Here is a 15,103-nt window from a genome sequence, read left to right on the forward strand (position 1 = left end):
TCCCAAATGTCCTTACTTTCTTTATCAAAGCTGTTTTCATCATGCCAAATAAAGGGCCTAAAATGACCAATTGTAATTGAGAGTCCAAAATGTTCCCTATTAAAAAAAAAAAAAAAAAAAACTCCTCTCACCTATATATACATATATTATATACAAGAAAGCATCGTCCAGAAAATGACTGTTATATTCCTGCAGCCTAGTCTAGTACCTGGCACAGGCTCTCCGTTCAATAAATATTTGTTGAATAAATAAATAAATAATAAGCTGGAGACCACACATGTCTGCGCTCACCCCGTGAGGGGGGCGAAGTGTTCAGGAAGCGGAGCGCTGCGTACATTTGCTGTGTGAATGAGTGCAGCCCTCTTGCATCAGAACCCAGATGCACAGTCTCGTGAATACAGAAGCGTCCCGGAAAACAGATGCTGCATTTCAGCTGGGCTCGTCTGAGTGCAGAAATTATCCACATCTCCAAATTGTTAATTTCATGTTTGAAATTGAGGCTGTGTAAATATTCCAGAAAGGAGAAAGAAAGAGATGGAGCTTATACCTTGGATGGAGACGGGGAATCTGCCCTCCCCTGTCCGCATCTCCGTCTTCAGCCCAGCCCCAGCAGCCTCGGTTAGCGAAGTGCTGGCTCATCGCGTGGCCAAGTGTAGCATGTCGTGGGAAGGAACCCTACAGCAAGGTTTATTCCGGCCACACCAATCTTACGGGCTCGCTTAAGAAGGGAGAAAATAGGAGTGAAATAGAACATATCATAAAGAGGGAAAAGTACAAATTAACACAGCTCTAGAATTCTTATATTCTGCCGTGAACCCCAGCCTGCCTGGGGACTTGAGCAGACTACTTCTCTGAATTTTTATCTCCTCATACGTAAAGGCTGGGGACAGTAAAACAGCCCAGGCTGTGTATGGTATAGCTCTGACATGATCAAATAGAGGTATATAAAAGTAGGAACTACTATTTCTTAAGTACCAGCTGTGTGCAAGGTACTGTGCATAGCCCCAAACATAGGGTATTTTAAAAATAGGTAAAGTAGGGTCGCCTGGGTGGCTCAGTGGGTTAAAGCCTCTGCCTTCTGCTCAGGTCATGATCTCAGGGTCCTGGGATCAAGCCCCACATCAGGCTCTCTGCTCAGTGCTTCCCCCCACCCCTCTCTGCCTGCCTCTCTGCCTACTTGTGATCTCTGCCTGTCAAATAAATAAAATCTTTTTTTTTTTTAAAGGTAAAGTATACTTCGTAAACCATAAAGCGTTATACAAGTACTATGTATCTTTATGTTTTGGTAAATATTTGAAAACTCTGAAGTGCTATATGAGTTTAAGATATAAGCATACCTCATTTTATGGTGCTTTGATTTCTACCCCTTCCCAGATACTGTGTTCTTAATGAAGGTTTGTTGCAACCCTGCATCAAGCAAGTGTCTTGGCATCATTTTTCCAACAGCAATTGCTCACTTCCTGTCTTGTGTCATATTTTGGTAATTCTTGCAACACTGTAAGCTTTTTCATCATTATTATATTTGATGTGGTGTTCTGTGATCAGTGGTTATAAGATGCAAGAAGTTCAGATGATGATTAGCATAGTAATAAAGTATTTTTAAATTAAGGTACATACTTTTTTTTTTTTTAGACATAATGGCATTGTACACTGAGTAGACTATTGCGTAACTTTGATGTGTACTGGGAAACCAAAAAATTCACTTGTCTTGCCTTTTTTGCAATATTCGCTTTGTTGTGGTAGTCTGGAACTGAACCTGCCTTATCTCCGAGGTACGCCTGTACATGAAGTTAAATGGAAAACATAGTTATGAATCTGTGTCTATTACATGCTAAGCACTGTGCAAGGTGAAAGAGGGAAAAATAAGTAAATAAGCCAAGACAGACTCTGCCCTCAAAGTGTTTGCAGGCAGCAAAGGAAGGAGGGCTAACTGCTCAAACAAGCACCTAGTGGCCACAAAAAAGACAGGAGTACTAGGATTCATCCAGGTCAGGAGTTTATTCATTGGCTTATACCACTGCCCTCCACCGTATCTGCTTGAAAAAAACTGGTGCATCAAACATTCCATTATTAAAGCAACATTAGTAAAGGCTAGTCCCTATTTCCTTCCCTTCATAATACCAGCCTTCTCTTTCTTTATCTCTAAAAAGCCTGTAGAAAACCAGTCAGTATGCTAGAAAACTCTCAGGAAGTGTGCAAAGCAATGTCATCTGACTCCGGCCAAAGATCTTTCTGCACCCATGGATTCAAATCCCCCTTCCCGAAACAGAGTGCTCTGATCTGTGGGTAATGAATGAAATTGGGCAGAATCTAAGCAAATGTTTACTTAGAGGAAATACAATTACTCTGAATTGACATTAAATTCACCAAAGGGAAAAATAACCAAAAGTTATAGTTGGAAGAGAAGAAACAAAAGAAACCAGTAGATGGGCAGGCAGATCAGACTTACCTAAGAGTTGGCTATGCTGGTTTTCCTGTATCTAATAAATTTTATTTATCTAGCATTATTAGATATTTGTAGAACTCAAACAGAAGGCAATTTTAACCTCATATAAGGAAAAAAATTCTTTAGCGTTCTGACTTCCTCTCTTCTGTAAACAAAATGTAGATATTTCATAGACTCAAATAATAACCGCAATTTGACTAATAATGAAAGACAATTTAACCTATATTTTGTCATTGGAATGCTGCTGAAATTTTAAACATGTAAGTGTTTAAAACTGATAGCTAATATTTATTAAGCACTTACTATGGGCCAGACATAGTTCTAAGAGAGAGTTGGGGGGGAGAGATTTAATTTGTAAAAAATGATACAGGTCAACAATAAATCTTTTTTCAGACTTACTTCCCTCTCTCATAGGTTTTTATATTTTTCCCACATACTGATTGTTCTATTTAAATGTGAAACAACAAAATACAACACCATCAGCTATATAGGAATAAAGTTTTCTCTCTTTTTGTCCATCAGTGTCTTCAATAAAGTAGCTTTTTAATACTCCAGAATAGGGGCTTTATGTGAGGAATGGGGAAAGAAGAAGACAGAAACCTCCCTGCCTGTGCAGAACTCAAGGGTCAGTAGCTTTTCTGCCTGTGCTATGTGTCCATTTCTGTTGCGATTGTGAACATCCCACTCGCTTTCCTGCTCAGCAGAGGATTACAATAATGCCTATTTATCCTACTGTATCCATCCAAGGCTTTCAAATACATCATAAACTCATCATTAATCAAAGACATGGCACCCATTTCGAGATGATGGGTGAATTACATCCTACAAGATTACGAGAAATGCTCACATTGGCATAGTAAATCAGGGACTGTTTCCTGATAGATTCCTGAACAGCACAAGTCCTAAAATGGAGAGGGTTCTCTCCAGCACTGAATCACAAAGTGTGTCTCTTAAATAGGAGAAGACGTCAGGAATAAAAAATTTTGTCACTTTATGTCACAGCATCACTTAACCTTGATGAAAAATTAAACCGTGATGGAGAAACTCAATCTGTCAAAATCCAGTGAACGGGGCTTGCCTCCTCAGAGTCAAGAATTACTGACCTCCTTTTCTTGACAGTTTAAAACCCCTCTGAAATTGCCAGATTACTCCGGTTCACTCTGGTTCCTGGTTTTGTGGTCTGTTTGGAGTGAGGAACTGGGTTATGATCAGTGCCTTCAGCCCGCTGTGGAGAACAGGCTTTCCAGACAGCTGTGAATGCTCGGTGTTCTTCCAGAGGCTACTCCAGCCCTCCCAGGTTTTCACGTGGTCCACACATCTCACCGCCCTCATTCTGAAGCAATGTGCCAATCTTTTGTGATCGTATGTAATGAGAGGTAAAGTTTTCGTGTGCGTTGTTGGAAATGCACTCAAGGCATTAGAAATTCAAGGAACGACAGCCCAGTAGACATTTCTAATTGGAAATGTCCTCTGGCATAGCAGATTACTCTGCCTTGTTAGGTTATCCCAACCCAGAAGTCACTCCACCGTGATTAGCTTCCAAGATGAATGAATTCTAGGATATCAAGATTACTTACGACTCAATGCCAGTCCGAATTTGCCATCTGCCTTTCAGCCATTTCGTGAACCCAACGGAAGAGAGGCTTTATCAAAATGGCCGTGCAACATCTCTTCTGTTCTAACACTCTGTAGGGACTGATACAAGCAGCTCTTCATGTTCTTATGTCAAGATACATATGTAAGGATTAAAAGTAGTATGGGTTGCATAAGAGTGCTTTTCGGGGCCAGTAATTCTTTGATATTTATCACTTCATAGTGGTGACACCTGCTTCTAATTTTAAGAGTTCTCTTTTTCAGTGGGTGTTTTTTTTTCCCTTTTCAGAAAAGAAATTTTATCCTCAAAAGACTTAACTGGCAATTTTTCTCCTTTTGATGTGCTTGATATATTTATGAGTTTGTCCATCAACACTGAAGCCTTAACATGGCTTTAGCTTTAAAAAAAAAATCTTTATAACACATAATCATTATATCAGGTTACCTAAATTTATGTCCTCACCACACATTTGGAGACTTTTTGAGAGATATAGTTTGTTATAAATGTCATTATTTGCCACTTGGACTACTTGGCAGTTGTCTGAAGTTGACTAAAACCATAGACATAAACTCTGCCTTGTGGGAGGAGTGTAGCCGCTTACATTCAGTATACGTCTTTGGTTGTTCTTTACATTCAGGGACCCAGTTGGTGACAACTGTCATTTGAGATTGGTGAGTAGAAGGGAAAAAAAAGGAGAGGACCCTAGTTGTGTCTGTTTAGACACATAAGGAAATAGTCATTCGGTTTGAGGGTAGCCAGCCCACTTGTAGAGCCCAACATGGTTTGCTTTTCAGTTTTTATCTTGTGTAAAGACCTTTTCCTAATAGATGCTGGATAAAGTTAATTATACGAGTAGAAAAAGCTGCAAAAGATGGTATATTGCTAGCAACCCATCCTGATTGGCCTGTGGGGAGTTGTCGGTATAAAATTGGATCCTTGTGTTGGGTTCCAAAAAAAAAGGTGTGAATATGAAGGAGAAGTGCTAAATCATGACTCCAGAGAAAATGTCGGCCACGAGCAGTTTTTAGTCTAAGTGAAAACCAAACTTTAGGATTTGGACAAATAAGACAAGGAGAAAAAAGCGTGAATCATTAACGCCAATATAAAAGCAAACGCTTTTATATTGGATTGGTGATCCAGTGTCACCAAACCTAAGGGAAGACACTCAACCAAGACTGTGACTGAATGGAACCAACTTGTTGACTTAATTGATATGAAGAACTTTTGCCAAGTATTTACCCTTCATGTCAGATAAGTAATTTTTAATAAAATATTTCCAGGATCTGAAGACAGTTAAGAAAACAGCACGGTTTTTAATCATGGCACTCGTAAGTAAACGGATCTATCATTACGTTGTCACAGAGAATGACAGTGAGCAGAAACATGGTGCTAATCCCTCTCAGATAACTATACAGTGTAATTAGACAGACACTGTCTCTAGTGCTGAGTGTAGCGTTAATCAGGCGAAGTGCAACTTTACACAGAAATTTCTTCTTTTCTGGTATGTCATTGTTAAAAAAAGAAACTGTTTTGTCAGATACTGCTTCAGAACATGATCTACGTAGCTATGCACAGCTACTGCCCTTTTAAATTTTTTTTTTTAAAGATTTTATTTATTTATTTATCGGGGGTGGGGGGGAGAGCGAGCACAGGCAGATTGAGTGGCAGGCAGAGGCAGAGGGAGAAGCAGGCTCCCCGCCGAGCAAGGAGCCCAACGTGGGACTCGATCCCAGGACACTGGGATCATGACCTGAGCCGAAGGCAGCTGCTCAACCAACTGAGCCACCCAGGTGTCCCCCCTTTTAAATTTTTATTTTGTGTTTTAGCAGCGTTGAAGAACAGTGTGGTCCTTTTGCATCCACGAGGCTGCCTTGGAAGTCCGTGGTTCATTTTGTTCTGCAGAATGAACATAACTTGAAGTGTTCTCAGGCTTTGAAAGGAGGACCTATTGGCTCATCTATCGAAAATGAAGGCGGAACTCTCGTAGAGAGAGGTTTCCCTTATAAAGAAAGGGCCAGGAGTTTTTTTGCATTCGATAAGAGCTCAAGAGAGATTCTCTTTCTGTGAAAAATTTCATGTTAAAGTGATGAAACGTGTTGCCCCCTTCCAGCCTTTAAAAAAAAAAATTTTCCCCCCTTTGGCTGTGTAGCATCCGGCTTGAACTACGAACTACTGCATAGTTATAAAGTCGTATCAGTTCAGCTCCTTGCACAGCTCTATCTTCCCATTTTCTCAGCGACTCAAAGGCCTTTGATGACAAAGAATAGGGTTATTGAAGGTTGGTGGGCAGATTTCACTAAGTAACAGGTGGAGGTCAAAGTAGTTTATTTGTGGGGATGAACACAGTACAGAGATGAAAAATCAAATGCTTTCCCATAATAAGGTTTAGCAAGAAAATGCTGACTACGCTAAGCTCAGATTCTAGCTGACAGAACCTTTTCTAGTGTTCATTACTTGATTTCACAGTTCAAGCAATTTGAAGAGGCCTAAAATTATATTTCTTTTTTCCCCCTATGAAATGTTCCAGTCAGTTTCAGATTTTACCTTAAGTAAAGTGATGGCCCTTCTGCTTGTATCCAAGGAACCCCGGGATGAATAGATCCCCAGTGCAGGCATATCCCAACCATGGAACATCACAGACGACATCTCTAAAATGAAATTTTACCAATAAGACCTGTAAATGCCAAGCTTTCGATCACGTTCTGACAGAAGCGAGCATATTTTAATAAACACTTAACTTCACATCACTGAAACTGGTATTCTAGATAGAGAAACGTATCTAAGGAAGATGTTTACCAGGTTTGAGCACTGGATTATCCCTAGCCTGTTGGAGATGGGGAGGAGAGTGTTATTGTCCCCTCTGCTCCCCCAGGCTATATATAATTTTTAATTTGTATAGTGTGTATGCTTTGCTTCGTAACTTACAAAAGAGCTATACGTGCTGAAAAAATGAAGTGCGGTTTACCTGCTGTATAATAGTAGGACCAAAAGCATGAAAAATTACTTGGTGGTGTATAGACGAGAGCTGTCTCATAGAACTTTCTGCAGTGAGGCAAATGTTCTATATCTTCACTGTCCAGCATTGTAACAACTAGCCAAATATGGCTATTGAGCACTTGAAATATGGCTTTGCTGGAGCAACTGAATTTTTAAATTCATTTAATTTTAATTAATTTAAATGTAAGTAGCCACATGTGGCTAGTAGCTACCATATTGGATAGGGCAGATAGGAACCAAACATATGTATGATTGAGTTTTTTACTTTTCAGCTGGGTATCTAGGCAGGATGAATAAAACATTATGCTGTACTATACTGAATTTATTTTTCATGCAACGGAAATTATTTGGTTTTCTCAGTAATTTTTTGTTTATTCTCAGTCCTCTGTGAATGTTGTGTGATTGCTATGTCGAGCCAAAATCAATCCTTCCCTAAACACAAGGGAGGATGGGAGGGACAGGGGAAAGATCGGAATGGGTAGGAGTCTCCAGCTTATAAGTAGGAGGAGGATGAAATACAGCATTTTAAACTTCAGTTCTGACACTGGGGTGTCTGTATTTGCCCTAAAAGGAGAGGAAATCCCCTTAAAACTCAGGAAACTTTATTGTTGGCCCAGGAACCAGATCTTTATATGACATTTTTCTTGTGTCTATTCTTTATTCTCCCGGGTAGTAAATTTTCACTCACAAACGAACATTTGGAATACATTAGAGAACTCATCATTTCTTTTCTCCTGAATAATCCATATAATTTTCACTCCATTCTCCCATTTTTAAAAATTAAAGAAATCACTTGTATGCAAGCCTTTTAAATTACCTGAACGTCTTTATGATGTGCTAATTCTTTGGGGGGTCCTTTCAGCTCATCTTAAATGGTTGCCTATAGAGTAAGAAGGATAAACCTCAGAAGCTATATTAACTTCCATTTTATCCTCCCCATCATAAAAATGATTTTAAAACATTTCTATTCACCGAAAAAGGTTAAAAGTCAAAATAGTCTGAATGTTTTACTTTTTTTTTTTTATTGTTGAGTGCGTTAATCATCATAAATCACATTGGAATGAACCATAATGGATTTTATCGTTAGGACACAAATCTTAAAGATGAGTGCAGGATCTTGAAATACCTCCTCCTATCACACAGTGTGTGTTTCTACCCAGAGGAACAGAATGGCGCTTTAACTGTGGGATTAATCTATGCAATCACAGCCTTTATTTAGCATCACGGTTAGTGATTCTCTCATCACAAAGTGCAGAGGAGATGGTCCTAGGAAGGTCCCGTTCTTGCCTGTTCAGCAGCTGCCAGGGAGTACTGGGTTCTCTCCATCGGGAAGAGTTGAGTCTGAGCATAAATTTGTTGGTGGGGGGCACCTGGGTGGCTCAGTAGGTTAAGCCTCTGCCTTGGGCTCAGGTCATGGTCTCAGGGTCCTGGGATCGAGCCCCGCATCGGGCTCTCTGCTCAGCAGGGAGCCTGCTTCCTCCTCTCTCTCTCTGCCTGCCTCTCTGCCTACTTGTGATCTCTGTCTGTCAAATGAATAAATAAAATCTTAAAAAAAAAAAAAAGAGTTCCAATTTCTCTATATCCTCAAAAAAAAATTTTTTTTTTTTTTTTTTTTGCTGGTGGTAGATGAGTTGCAAAATATGGTACGGGGACTTACCCAACTTTCATCCTGAGCCTGAAAAATGGTGCGGAAATGGATGCTGACTCCATTCGTCAGAGAGATGTGGCTGGGGCATCCACTGCCTGCACCTAGATCTTGGGGTTTAGGGGAATCGGAATGCCGGGATGGAAAGAGAAGAACCACAGTGGCAGTCAGCGCGCCACTTAGGCTGTAGAAAACTATGGTGGTATCATGAGTGAGCTCGATTTTAAACCAGCTCGTGATCCGTCGTGTTAGTAAGATAGAGAAGTAATAGGAACTTTTTTCAGGAAGAAGCATGTCGGCGGGCGTAACCGTGGAAACGGGAAGAGCCCCGGCCTGCTGGGTTCCAGCCCCGACCCTCCAAGCGGTGCTTGTGTAGCCTCTCGCCTTCTTCGGGACTTTCCTGTGATCCCCTCCCTGAGTCTTTGTTTCCTGCCCACCTCGCGGGCAAGCGTGCTTTACTGCCTCCCATCTTCCAGAAGCTCTGCCTTGCTTCCCCCCAGCGCCCAAAGCTTACCACCCTACCGTCTGCTTCCCTCTGCAGACTCATTTCGGGAGGAGCTGACTATGCCCGTTTTCCCTTCTTCCTTCCTGATTTTGTAAACCGTTCTCACCTATCTTCCCTGTGCCTTGCCCTCCTGGAGCTCATTTATTCTCATTATACGTGACCCCTCAGTTGCATTCGACTCACACCATCACAGCCTCCTCCTTGAAATACTTGGAGAGTCGGTAAAACGATGCTTTCCTATGAGTTCGGTGACTCAGCTAAGTTGCTTGTTTTGACACGGACTTTAGCAGCTCAGAGGCCTCTCTTGATGTCAAGACTTACTGAATTCTAGATCATTGTGTGTGTTAGACTTTACCTCTGCGTGAGGTATGACTGCGTTATGACATAGACAAGACTTGGGAGATATCAGTGGGTCTTAAAAAAAAGACTTTTGATCCTGCTTATGTTTGCCTGAGGCTTTATAGAGGAAGTAACTTGTTGAACAGGCAAGAGACCTTTTGTGAATATTAAATGTATGTATTTGCTGTTAAACAATTTAACATCTTTGGGTCATTATGTTCTTCTAAGTCTAGGCGATACTTATTCCTTGGAGGTTCCGTCTTAAAACTACTGATAATAAATGCGGTATGTTTAATAAAATCCTAACTAATCTCTCCAAGTGCCAAGAAAAACCTTTGCTATATAAGATGAGAGGCTTCTTAGTATACTGTAGAGTTGTTTTTATTTTTCGCATGTTCTTTTGCAGCTGATTTAACCTTTCTTTGAATTTTTTCTTTGGATAACCAAATTAGAAACTTGAACTATAAATATACTTTATTGACTTAAGTAGGACACAGTTTGTATAATATACAAGGGAAACTATATGAGGCAGTGTGATGTGTTACAGAACCTACAAGCTTTAGGACCAGAGACCAGGGTCTGAAATACTGCTTCATAGCTGTGTGGTCTTAAGCAAGTTGCTTGGCATCTCTTGGCATCTCACATTTCTGCAATATTTAGTTATGTTATATTAAGTTATATATATGTAAGTTAAATATGTTATATTTAGTTATAAGGATATTAATACCTACCTATTGGAGAATGAAAATATAAGCATTTGAGATATTTGTAAGTACTTGGCACATAGTAGGTATTCCATAATTTATACATTTTATTCTTCTCAGTCTGTGTTTGGGAATGATCAATATATAAAGGTTTGATGACCATCTCTTTAGCGGCCTCCGAGCTCTCTTGAGGCCACTGGATGGATGAAGCCTTCCAGCAGCCTTCAGGTTTGGTATAATAGTTGTTCTACTAAAGCAGTAGTAACAATAGGTCACTGGGAATTAGATGAGGGCAATGGTCTGGAGAATACGTAAAGTCAAACTGGCAGCATTTTGTAGTCCTCTCTAACCTGCTTAGATATTGGATTTTAAAACAAAAGTGCAGAGTTTGCTTGTTTCCAGAGTTTTTCCCAAACAGATTGCAACTCTAAATGCGCATTATTGAAAACTTTTTGTTCTTGACTTTGCTACTTTGAAGAAAGAAATATATACCAGTTAAATTTTTTCCAACAATGTGGAGAACAACCACCCAAACTCTACAACAGACAAGATAAGGTCCTGCTGTGAACAGGACAGTGAATTTTTGAGGAAGCACTTACACTGACTTGTTACAGTTTTGCCTTTTTAAAAATCCAGCATGTTATGCCATTGTTTCTGGAATAATTATAGTTTATTGTGATCTCTCCCTCCCCCCCCACCTTCCCATTAATATTGTACCTCCTTGACTCCTAAAAATCCCCTTTAAGAAGCTTCCTTAAGCAAAGTATAGCATTGCACTTTCTTCTCATTCCTGTAGGACTTGATTTATAACTGTCCCTATAAAGTTCTTAGTCAAAGTAGTTGGTTAAGTCTCAAAATTTAGGAGACAGATGGAGTTGAAATTAATTATGCATTTTTCCCCTTATCTTCTTTTTCACTTTCTGTAATATCAGGTTGTAGAAAAACTTACCAAACACACCTTGATTTATTATAGGAGACCCCAAGAATTATTTTTGAGATTTTTCATGTCATTTGATCTGATTTTGTTATTGGTATTTCTTAAAAGAATCAGGGGGAAATAGAAAGTTTCCAAATTTATTTGGAAATAAAATTTATGTCAGTAGAAATAGCCACTTATTCTCCTCTTTTCCAAAAAGATGTCTTACTGTTTTTCTCTGAGTGAGTGTAGGCTAGAGGCAAACTTTACTATCTAGCATGTATTTGCTAAAAATGATAGAAGCTTCTGGAATTCTAGAGAATAATTAGTTCCCAGTAAACATCTTTAATACATACATTTCTAGCATGGACAGTAGTCTCATATTTGAGTAACACCTTAGTTTGCTATTGCTGTATAACGAATTACCACAAACATAGCCTAAAATGAAACACATTTATTACCTTATTACCTTATCACCAGTTTCCATGGGTCAAGAGTCTGGGCACAACTTAGGTAGTCCCTCATCTCAGGGTCTCACGAGGCTATAATCAGCATTTCGTCCAGGCTGCATTTTGTAGTCCTGGACTGCAGCTCTGAGTCTTCTGGAGCTCTGAGTCTTCTTGCAAACTCTGGTGATTATTGGCAAAATTGAGTTCCTTATAGCTTTAAGACTGAGGTTCTGGCTTTCTAAGGCTAGCTGTCAGCCAGGGGCCCTGCTTAGCTCCTATAAGTCCCTGCATTTCCTTGCCATATGGCCCTCTCATAGACCCCTTTACATCATGGCAGCTTACTTCTTCAAAGGCAGCAGGAGAATCTCTCTGACTTCTAGTCTCTCTTTTAAAAGGTTTGCCTGATTAGGTCAGGCCCGCCCAGGATAATAACCTTTTAATTAATTCAGAATCATCTGATTAGGGACCTAAATTACATCTGCAAAAGCCCCTTCACCTTTGCAATACAACAACCTAATCACGAGAAGAACATCCATCATATTCACAGATACTGCCCACATCCAACTGGAGGAGATTTTGAAAAGTAGGTACCCCAGGGACCAGGAGCCCTGGGGTCATCTTAGAATTCTGACTACCACAAATATTAATGATGACTATAATGGAATATTTGTGAGTACTGTTTCTGGCCTGTGCTTTCAGGGTTTTCCTATTGGGCCTCTCTCTTATAACTGCCTTCAAGGAACAGATTCATTGAATGACTAGAATTTCATGTTTACCTGTGTCCCCTGGACACTATTTCAAACAACTCAGGTAGCTTAGGAAAATGGCAAAGTGGAGAGAAATTCAGAAAGTCTGATGGTTAGAAAACCAATGACAAGCCAAAATGCTTTTTGAAATCTGTCTTCTAGGGGGGCCTGGGTTGGCTCAGTGGGTTATACATTGAACTCTTTATTTCAGCTCAGGTCAAGGTCTCAGGGTTGTGAGATCAAGTCCTGCATTTGAGGAACTGCTTAATATTCTCTCTCTCCCTCTCCCTCTGCACCCCCCTTATACGTGCTCGTTCTCTCTCATTCCTTCTGAAAAAAGGTTGAAAAAGAAAAAAAAAAAAAAGAAAAAGAAATCCATCTTCTATTTTCTTTACCACCATTGGGGTTTTTTTAGAGCAACCAATAGGAGAAAATGTCCCATTAAAACACAGCATCCTGCTAAATTTCTGCTTCTTGTTCTATAAAATTCTTTATTTTTACATAGGGAAAGAACTTTGAAGTAATAATTTGTTTGTTCTGGAAAAAAAGGCAGCATTACTTTATAATCTTTTTTTTAAAAAATCTGATGCTTCTGAAAAATACATTGAAATCAAAGTTTTGCTTTATTAAAAAGCCAATCATTCATTAATCTGTACAACCATGGTATAACAGTTGTACATGGATAATTGGTAAGAGAAATTGTAACAAGAAGCTTACTTTTAATCTAACAGGCAGAATCCAAATTTGATTTCAAAAATAAAAGTCAAGATTAATGTTCTCTCACTTTTAACTTAAAGTAGTTTACTACCATTTTGAAATTTTATCCTGTCAATTAAGTATATGAAGCAAATTAACCAAAACATACATTATGCATATGGAGAAAATATTAAAGTATATAATAAGGAAATGTGCTCAATGTAAGTCTTTAAAAATTGAAAACACAAAGTAATTTTGAGATTCATGACAGCCTTAGGGTTCATCTTACTTGAGTGGGATAAATTTAGAAGATTATACATAGTTCGGCTTGTTGTTCTTGAATGCAGACAGTATTTCTTTTCTCTTTAACCCCTTCAAAGAGGATTTGAATTTTGCTGTTTTTGAATCTGTTTACCAACTTCATCATTCTTCGTGTTCATGATTACCTGAGTCTTACCTCTCCATTCCCTCTCTTAAAAGAGTAAATGTAAATGGTGGATTTAAGTCATGTCACTGTCTCTGCTGTATTTAGAACGGCACGGGTTGGAACTCATGAACTTTTCAAAGAAATGCTTCCTTTTCTGTGAAGGCAACCATTTGCTTTCTTTAATAAGGTTAGTTCAGATGCTGTGTTTCCTCAGTGATTCCATTGTCTGGAAAAAATTCTGCCATCTTAAAAGTTTTGACATTTTCATCTTCTGTTCTATTTCTGTTTCATGACACATAATTCAGGCATTTGACTGAGCTTAAATCAGTGGACTGGTTGGCAGCCTAAAAATGTGTTTTGCGCAGGAGAGGTTTGAATGAATTGAGAGGTTTGTTTACATTTTGGTTAACGTTTATTTCTTCCCTTTAATTTTTAAATTGGAAATCCTCTTTCTAATGTAGTTCTGTGATTATACCTTAGGCTAAGTTACTTGCAACGAATGTTGGTCCAAGACCCCAATCTATCCTACTGGTGTTAGGATATTGGTATGGTGTGACTTTGGTTACTGATTCAAAGAGCAAGGAAACATAGCTAAGTTGCTGAGTGACGTGCTTTTTCATTCAAATCGTGTAGATATTGATCTGGAATGGCTGGAATCTAGATCTGTCCAGTTGGTGTGAAATCACACAGCACTTCCTAATGTCTTCACATGGTACCCTGCAGATATGCCTACCAGCTTGCAATTTGTTTCTTTCGTGGGGTCAAACTCTCAAGTTTTACTATGTCGGTTAGTAAAGCCACAGATAAGGTTGAGACTGTGACACCTAGTTTAAATATCTTTTCAGGCCACTGACTGCATTCTAGACCCTTTGTTGGATATTCTGAAAATAGAAACACAAAACACACTCTATCCATATAGAACCTGAAGTCGCACTCAAAACTTGTAGTAGAACCTATGAAGGAAATCTGTGGACATAAATAACAAGGACCTATTTAGATACAAGCCAAACTAAGTTTTGGGACAGATCTATACCTATAAAGTGCTTGGCACAGTGCTTGCGAGTTAGTAACTACTCAATAACAGGTACCTGCTAATATCATTATTATTTTTATTACTTAGTTTTCCAGCTCACCCCAATAATTCTCTCGTCATAGAATACAACATATGTAGACCTATGTGAGTAAAAGAGAGCTGATTCTTTTGACGTGCACTCAGACCAGTTTTGTGCTGCAAATTTAAGAGAGCCCAAATTTGTCCTGTGATGTGGAGAACAAGGAGTCATTTCCGTTATTTCTATATCCAAGTTTTCATTGTTTTAATTGGCACCCTACCAAACTCATCGATGCCTCCAGTTGTGTGTGTCAGCGTGGCTGCCGAGAACATTACTAACTCAGTAATTACAAGAGACCATTTTCCCATTATTTTCCTCCCAAAGCCTTTTCTATGCTGGAAATGTTATGAAAACCTCAGAAACTATGATAAAAATACTATTTTTAAAAACAAGTTTTTATTGTATTTTCTTAACATAAAAGTAATATATGTTCATCACAGGAGAAACAAGCAAGCAAAAAGAGGCAATGAAAACCACCCAAATCCATCACACAGAGAGAACCCCCATTAGAGTTTATATGCGTTTCC

The 15,103-nt window shown here is 39.1% G+C and overlaps 1 protein-coding gene across 8 annotated transcripts in view; it reads left to right on the top strand.

Annotated features, from left to right (window-relative positions):
• NFIA (nuclear factor I A) overlaps positions 1–15,103 on the top strand; it is a 567,374-nt gene that overhangs the window by 472,524 nt on the left and 79,747 nt on the right. The gene's annotated exons all lie outside the window — the stretch shown is intronic.

Source organism: Mustela nivalis (genome assembly GCF_964662115.1).
Source record: "Mustela nivalis genome assembly, chromosome: 10".
Taxonomy (NCBI): domain Eukaryota; kingdom Metazoa; phylum Chordata; class Mammalia; order Carnivora; family Mustelidae; genus Mustela; species Mustela nivalis.